The sequence below is a fragment of the Morone saxatilis genome, unplaced genomic scaffold (genome assembly GCF_004916995.1).
Source record: "Morone saxatilis isolate NCDOM2014 unplaced genomic scaffold, NCSU_SB_2.0 Contig16, whole genome shotgun sequence".
NCBI classification, from domain to species: domain Eukaryota; kingdom Metazoa; phylum Chordata; class Actinopteri; family Moronidae; genus Morone; species Morone saxatilis.
In genome coordinates, this window is record NW_023339718.1 from 13,784,785 (window position 1) to 13,792,849 (window position 8,065).

An 8,065-nucleotide genomic window follows, 5' to 3' on the forward strand; every position below is an offset into this window, starting at 1 on the left:
AGAGAGAGAGAGAGAGAGGTTTAAGAGTGAAGGGTACAAACAACCTAACAAATAAGAAATAGGAAGTCCAGAGATGTACCAGAACAACAGAGCGGAGGATAAAAAAGCAGCAATAAGAGCACATGCGTAAGAGTCATGACCAAGACTTTTTCACTCTTGTGCTTTCTATAAAAACCTTCATTAATTATTACTGCTCTCTGGCCAGCACGTACTATCCTCTAAGTCTTATCCATCAGAGTGTTTAAAAATACTCTAAAGGGAAAGTCACTGTCCACTGTGGTGGGAAAACTCATCGCTCTTTCTCCATTCTGTTTGGCTCGCTTTTAAAGAGAAATTGGCCACATCATATGTAGCCCTTGCTTAAGTATGTTACAATATATTGTTTCAACACTGACACCACAACGGACACACGCAGTAACCTTGCAAAAAAACGTATATGTGATACACAAAATGAGGCCCAAGATGGAAACACGATGGAAACTATAGACGTTTCTCCACCGCATGGTACGGCTCGAAATGACTCTGCTCGCTCTTTTTTGGTTTTCCATTATGTTTGGTATCACCTTGGTCAGTGGTACTACAAATTAAAGATATCAAAAGCGAGTAGAGTTCCAGCCCAGCTGTACCATGTACTTGAAATACGACTTATTTTACTGCTTCTTTTACTTTTTCAGGAAAATACACTGTCTATTCCGTCTGATAAAGTAGACTGATTCATTTAGCATACATGGAAAAAGACAAGCTAACAAGTGCCTCATGTGGCTTTTTGCATCCAACTTTGGGTTAGACTGAGTGGGGAAAAAAGAAACCATGAAAAAATAAGGTTTAAAATTGTGGCGTCTATTATTTGTAAGTATTTCCATTTAAAAAAAAAAAAGATGATACAGAGCAAAAAACATCTTTCTGTCTGTTTCCTCTTTCTGAATTCTGTCTTTTTCTTTCTTTAAATCTGAGCTACAGAGTTATTATGAATTATGTAACTTTATAATATTAACATAGCAAGATGTATTTCAACAGAGTAAAAGGAGACAAGAGAAAATAGTGTCTGTTATAAAGTAAGGAATTAAATCAATATTACTACAATGATAGTGCAAATGTACATTAAGGAACTTTTTTCGCAATAAAATGGATAAATGTGTCTAATGAAGCTGGGATATATAAAGATTTTTGAACACTGCTCCAATATTTTAAAGTTTATTTGCAGGTCCAGGACAAGCGCTGTGTCAATTCTTAGTGATTTATACAGTGTCATTATGTGCTTATTCACCTCGGAGGTTACAGGTTCACCTGGGAGCATTTTTCTTTTTCTTTTCCTTTCTGAAAAGGCTGCAGGCTTGACGAACTATCAAGGGACCCGAGGTTCCGCAGACAAACACAAGAAACCAAGGGCAACCATCACTGGACTGCTATCATCATCATCATCATCATCACCCCATCAGAAACCAAGACTGAACAATAATCCACCCCATGAGTGTACGTAATGGCGAGACACTTTATCACCACCCATCGTTGAGAAAATAGCTAAAATGTGTGTAATGCTTTCTAGGTAGCACAGAATGATAAGAGCAGTTTTGTAGCCAACCAAAGTGCACTCAGAGCCGTTGTGCTGAATGTTGATAATAGCTCTGAACTCCTGGCACCAACGAGGAGGGCAGGAGGAAAGAAAGGAAGAATGAACGAAAGACAGACACAAAGAAACAAACAAAAAAGACAGAAATATGTGCTAAAAAGACGTGAGAACCACATGGGAGCCGTCCGATTATACACTTCAGTCTACAGATCTCTTCCCTGCAGTTTGGTGCTCGGAGACTAAATAGGGCTTTAGGGCTTGAATCTATCCGACTTGCTGGTTGGGTGGGTGGAGGGAGGCCATGTGTCACAATAAATTAATGACAAAAAGATATTAATTAGAAGCAATGTTAAAAGTCCATAAAGGAGAGCACAGAGGGAAAATGTTATCTCTTGTCAAAGCCTCCACAGCACGAGGAAAATGTAGGGCAGCCTTGAATTTAGCTATGGCTGAGAGGGAGCTGCAAGGACAGCCGCTGAACGACAGGTAATAAGACAACTTATTAAAGTGTTGTTAGCGAGTCAGATACAATGAAAAGGAGACGCACATCAAAGTAGCTCTACAAGCTGATAAATAATTTCTCAGAGTAAACAAGGTTGTATGGAAATTGTTTGATTTGGACTAAAAACTGGATATGCAGTTAAATTAACTCAATGATAAACACACCCAGTGCTTCCAACGGCACTGATCTGAGTCTCAGTTCACACCATTCAGTTTTCTATTGATCTCCGCTGTGAGCAAACACTATAATAATGAGGAGAAACCAGCACCGCATAATCAGTTATTGGGGTTGATGGTCTTTGGTGTGCTTGGGTCGCAGTAACAACACCAGCAGAGTTGGAAAAATAAAGCAACTCGTCAGCTAACTGAGCTGTCTCTGTTGTTGTCTGACAGAGGGGACACAGAGGGCAACCGAAAATGCAGTTTTGAGTGTGTGAAATATGATGTCGATCAAAACTGAGCTACAATAAAGCGAAGACAACAAACCAGACCGTAACACTTCCTGTCTGTTACACAGGGGTTGAGGATGAAAGTGTGTGTTTGTGCTTACGTGAATGCGAGATTGACAGGGCGTACTGACAAGGATTTCCAGGCACTGCTGGTGGGTGTGCGTGTGAAACACTGTTTTGTCTTGGGAACACAGGCACAAGGGTGTGAGTGTGTGAGTGTGTGTGTGTGTGTGTGTGTGTGTTTAGCCCATCCCATTGTTCCTCAGGGTTGAGATTTTGCCAGGCAGTAACCCAACGAGGCTCTGACAGATCTAGGCTAACACTAATGGGGATAGGATGCATCATCCTCATGATCACAGCCCTATACTACCAGTATGTGCATGCATACACACACACACACCCCACACCACCACACACCACACCCACACAACACACCCACACACACACAGCACAACCAACCCACACAGATTCTTCTCTGTGCTCAGTGCCAAAATCCTGTGTGTCAGGATACAGAAAACAGGATTAACCCTTCAAGATAATCATAAATTCACTTGCATCTGGTGTTCCATATGCACTACATGTCAGAGTATATTATTACAATATAGGCTACACACTAAGGGAGACCCAACACATGAGAGAGAATAAGCTAACAAAAGAAGAATAAACACAAAAGAAATCAAGGAAATTCCTACAAACTTATCCTTCAATAACTGCTGAAAAGTAGGACTGAATATTCTGTTGCAGCTCTCGGTACAAGTCTAACAGCTTTTGACAAGGTTACTTACTACTATTTCCCAAGATGAACAAAGTCAAGGTGGGATAATTGTGAAAGAAGCTCTATATAGTTTACAGCAAACGCCCTCAAGCCAAACTGAGTGAGGATACCACAATGTTATGGAAATTCTGGTTTATAGCAACTTGGGTATTATTTTCTCATTTTTGTCCTTCATTATTCATTCTAATAATAACATTGTACTCATCAAGTTAGTTTCTAAAATCTGGGAGTGTGACAGCATAGCTAAAAAGACACACAAAAACACAGGCAGTCAGGTTTTAAACAAACCCCGACAAACTTAGTCAGACTTATCTGGAAGTTAAGAAAAAGATTAAAGACTTGAGTTTTACTTTGAAATCAACTGGTAGATAACAGCTATTGATGATCAGCAGAGGATGAAGCCTACTGTCTTTAGTGATTCCCTAACTTGGGTTTTTGCATATGATAAGCCTTTAAATGCATTAATCTGTTACTCCAACTCCCTTGAACATATTTCATCATCTCACCCCACCAACGCAGGGCTGTCTTACTGCAAGGCTTATATTTGTTTATTCTTCTTAGGGCTTAGTCTTGTTCCTTGGCTCATGAGTTTTTCCCCATTGGACTTCATGCTAGTGGTGTTACCATGTGTCCAGATCTCAGGTCTTAACAGAATGAACACAGTGATACTAGAAATAGAAATGATGGCCAACAATACAAAATCAAAAATCCAAGTTGCAGCATAAAGTATACACCAGAATTTCCCTTTAGAATAATTAAGCACCAAACTGAAAAAGTCTAACCTTGAGAGGCAGCTGGATTCGCAAGATCACGAAAACATGAGCTCACACGAGAATACTAGCAGGCTTAAAGCTATGGGTTTGTGGCCCAACTACTGTGGTATTGGATCAATTAGTCTTTTGAGGAAGTACTGGCAGCTACAGGGGCGGGTAGTTCTAGTTAATATTAGAACTGGAGAGTATTTCTTCATTGAGAGAAGTGCAAATAAGGGCACTGAAGGCTTTTCTCGATGGAAAACATCGCCCATGATAGACAGTGATCGACAGATGGTTCAGTCAGGTTAGAAAAAGTCTATTCTGCCTAAAGCTGAGAGGGAAACTCACGTGGTGTCATCTAGCTGAACAACTGTGGCTGCAGTCATGTCAAGAGGAGAGCAATTTAATGATTTTAAGCATTAAGCTGTTTTTGTGTTCTTGAGTGAACCAATCAACATATTCCGAAAAGAATGACACATTCAAGGCGGCACTTTTATCCCATTAAATGGTTCATGGTGTCAGTAATTTCAGTTTATATAAGACCACGGTGCACTGCATTGAGCAGTGGTATTCTCAAACCACAAGTTTCTGAGTATATGGCTGGGTGGATGCAAAAAAGGCACTCTTCATAAATGATTTGCCTCAGTGCAATAAAGAATAGCATTGATTTAAAACACTTGTCAAAGCCATGAATTTCTTTGAATTTCTTACTTCTCATGATAAAAGCAAAGAAAAGCTGGGTGGGAATAAGGAAAGGGAGAGGGAGTAAAAGATGACAAGGAAGAGAGATTGACAAAAACAAAGAGGGGAGGGGAGAAATAGATATGAGAGAAATGAGGAGCGGCAAAATGAAAGCCAGAGAAGAGAAGAAAGTGAAGCAACACAATGACAGAGAATGAGAACTTAAGCAAAATAATGAGAAATTGTGATAACCCAAGAGAGCTTTCATTGTTATAAACAACCAAAAGCATCTCAACATCAAACTATAAGGAATTCACTGACAGAAAGAATTTGTCTTATATCCAAAAATTTTATGTCAATCCTAGTATAGCAACAAAGCTGCCTATAAATTCACAGAGAGAAAAAGAGAAATGGGACAACACTGTTTAGTGTCTGTGTGAAACTGACTGCTGGGTGAAGTAATCTTAAAATATGCATTGCAAAGTCCGTACGAGACAGACACGAAGTGAACAAAATCAGGCTGAAGTGTCGACAACAAGTGCCAATCAATCTTCTGCAGTATAGTGAAATGACGTGTAGTTTGTGCGACTTGGAGAAAAATAGAGGTTTTTAAATTTTATTGTGCCTGTGTGTGTGTGTGTGTGCACTGTGTAGCATTTGAGAATTCAAAAACTTCTATCATTCTGTTGTATATTCGCGTAGAAGTCTTGTGTCTCATTATATCTGAAGACTCTGCTCCACAGTAGAGAACACAATAACATTATCCATTTATATTTATATTCTTTTATCATTATTAAAGAAGTTCATTGTTGTTTTCTTTGGCTCACTCTTGATCCTATAACTTTATTTTGTGGGCTGTACACTTAATTTAGCTTGGTTTTATATACTGTCTTCACTGTCTTATTTCGCTCTCTGTCAGTTCTTGTTCCTGTAAAGCAGATCTTAATTTCTGTTCGAGAAGTCGTCATAAATGATGATCCAGTGACTTCAATATGATTAGGGCAATTTACTTCCAATCTGCAAACACAGTCAGTTGTGTTTGTTGGAGCACCAGAAAGCCACAAACATCACAGGTGAGAAATGACATTAAGCCCTTCAGTGGACGAGTGTTGTTCCTCTGCACTACTTTGGTGCCCACGTGGAGCTCTCTTAGTGCTTGTCTCTTCATCCAGAAATGTCACATTCACACCAGGTCTTAATTAGCAGAAAAAAACATGATGACTGAGGGGAAAAACAAAACAAAAACAGATCCATGTCCTATTGGTAATTACATGAAGTGTAAAGCGTTTTTTAGGCCACTTGGCATCACAAATGGCACGAATGTTTCAACACATGCATTGAATCCACAGATTTTGGCAGTTCAGAGTATTTAAAATCAAAATGATATTTATGCTGACACAATTAGCACCTCTTCCAAAAATGCACAAAACGTGCTACAGTTTGTTCCTGCTCGACTAAATGCTTTTCTGCTTTTTTCGCTATGACACCAGCACAGCATTAAATCAGCATCAAAAGAAAGGGTCATTGTACTTTTGCTAGCTCAAGTGCTCTGCAGAGAGAGAGTATGGTACATTATAGGCCCTCTGTGACTTTGCTATATTATATGTCTTCTGTGACTATGAGCTCTTTGACAGTTTGTCCAACTGGAGCTCTCTGCTGCTGCCTGGTCGTTGACTTTTGCCTGACAGAGAGAAATCTTGACAGTGAAAGACAAAGAGACAGAGAGAGAGATGGAGTGCACAGGAGGCTGAGCTGTCATATTTTGGCATCCCTTTATCCCTCCTACTCTCCACACACACTCATAACAAATACACTCACAGACAAACACACACACACACAGACACACTCTGTTTTTTTGGCTTCACCACAAATGATGACCATTTTTAATAAAAAATATCCATCCTTATGTTGCCATGGGTGCACACCTCTTTACAAAAACCTGATGACTGAGCAACTGTCGGTCTATCTTTCTATCTGTTCTGTGTCGTACGTGTCTGCATGCTTGACTGCTTCTCTGTCTCTCTGTCTGTCGGTCAGCTTACAGCAACCAGAGTATATGTGTCATTACTGTTTGTCAGTTAGCTTGAAATACACGCATGTCTGCCAACCTGTCTGCCTGTCTCTCTGTCTTTGTGCCAGCCTACATTCACAAGCTTCCTGGCTGTCTGAGCTGCATTCTGCCATGTTGCTGAAGGATAGTCAGCGGGGGTTATTTTATGAGGACATGAGGAGGGTTGTCTGTCACTGGGCATGCAAGCAGATGACAGCAAAAATAAAACTGCAGCACAAAGACACCTGGTAATATTTTCCACAAACAGGTAATTGTGTGGAATAAATTGGCATTCCGTCCTCACTGACATTCTTTTTTTTTTTTAAATCAGAAATTAAATGAGATGAAATTGTTTTTCATAAGGCAACTTTACTTTGTTTTAGTATGCAAGTTCAATCCGTGGCTTTGATTTATAAAGAACAACTTACTGAGACATAAATAAATGTGGGCGTACTTTGCCTGTACATAAGAGTATGTTTGGTGTGCTTGAGGATGTGTTCAGGGATGTACTGGGACTGATATTCAGAGCACGAGCAGAAAATGTTTTGTCAGTAATTTTAACCCTAATACAGTTTTTGTGGTATGAAGAGAATCTAATGATTTTGAAGACCTTCAAGACACTTAACGATGTCTTGCTGAAACCTGCCTCCTCAGTTTGTATAAGCACATCTCCACTGCACAGTCAAAACAAGACCAGGCCAGATAAGCCGAGGTGAGTTGGAACACAATGTCTCCTGAACCCCAGTGTCTACAGTAAGTCAATAGAGGGCTAGATAGTTACAAATGCTCATAATTTTTCTACACTACCCTTTTCTTTTTCATCTGTTGTCTTCTTTCTTTTCACAATTTTTGCTAATTATGTTTACCATAAAATCTTCTGACAGTTGACAACTCAAATCAGATTTCAACATGAGCAAGGATCAGTCCAAATTGGGAGGGCTCGCTCATATCCTGCCTCAATACTGCAAAGTAGACTGGCCGAGTCTGACAAGCAGTGTTCCTCTGTGTGCTGTGAGGCTGCAAGGGCCAGGCGGGCCCCTGCCATGGCTGAGGACCATTCAGTAACTATGGACATTAGAAATTGAAAAATAAAAACTCTATGACCCCCACCAGTTCAGCCTGGAATGGATCGGCCGTTCGGGAGTCTTCCCAAGCTTCCCAATGGCCAGTCCGCCCCTGAATGTGTTTGTTCAGCTGCATAGCTGTCACTGAAAACTCACTTAAAAGGCAGCTGTACTGTCAAAACACAGTCTTTTAGTGTCTCAATACAGATTTTTGTTGTTT

The 8,065-nt window shown here is 40.0% G+C and overlaps 1 protein-coding gene across 1 annotated transcript in view; it reads right to left on the bottom strand.

Moving 5' to 3' along the window:
* The window catches only part of commd10 (COMM domain containing 10), a 51,281-nt gene that overhangs the window by 1,220 nt on the left and 41,996 nt on the right, over positions 1-8,065 (bottom strand). The gene's annotated exons all lie outside the window — the stretch shown is intronic.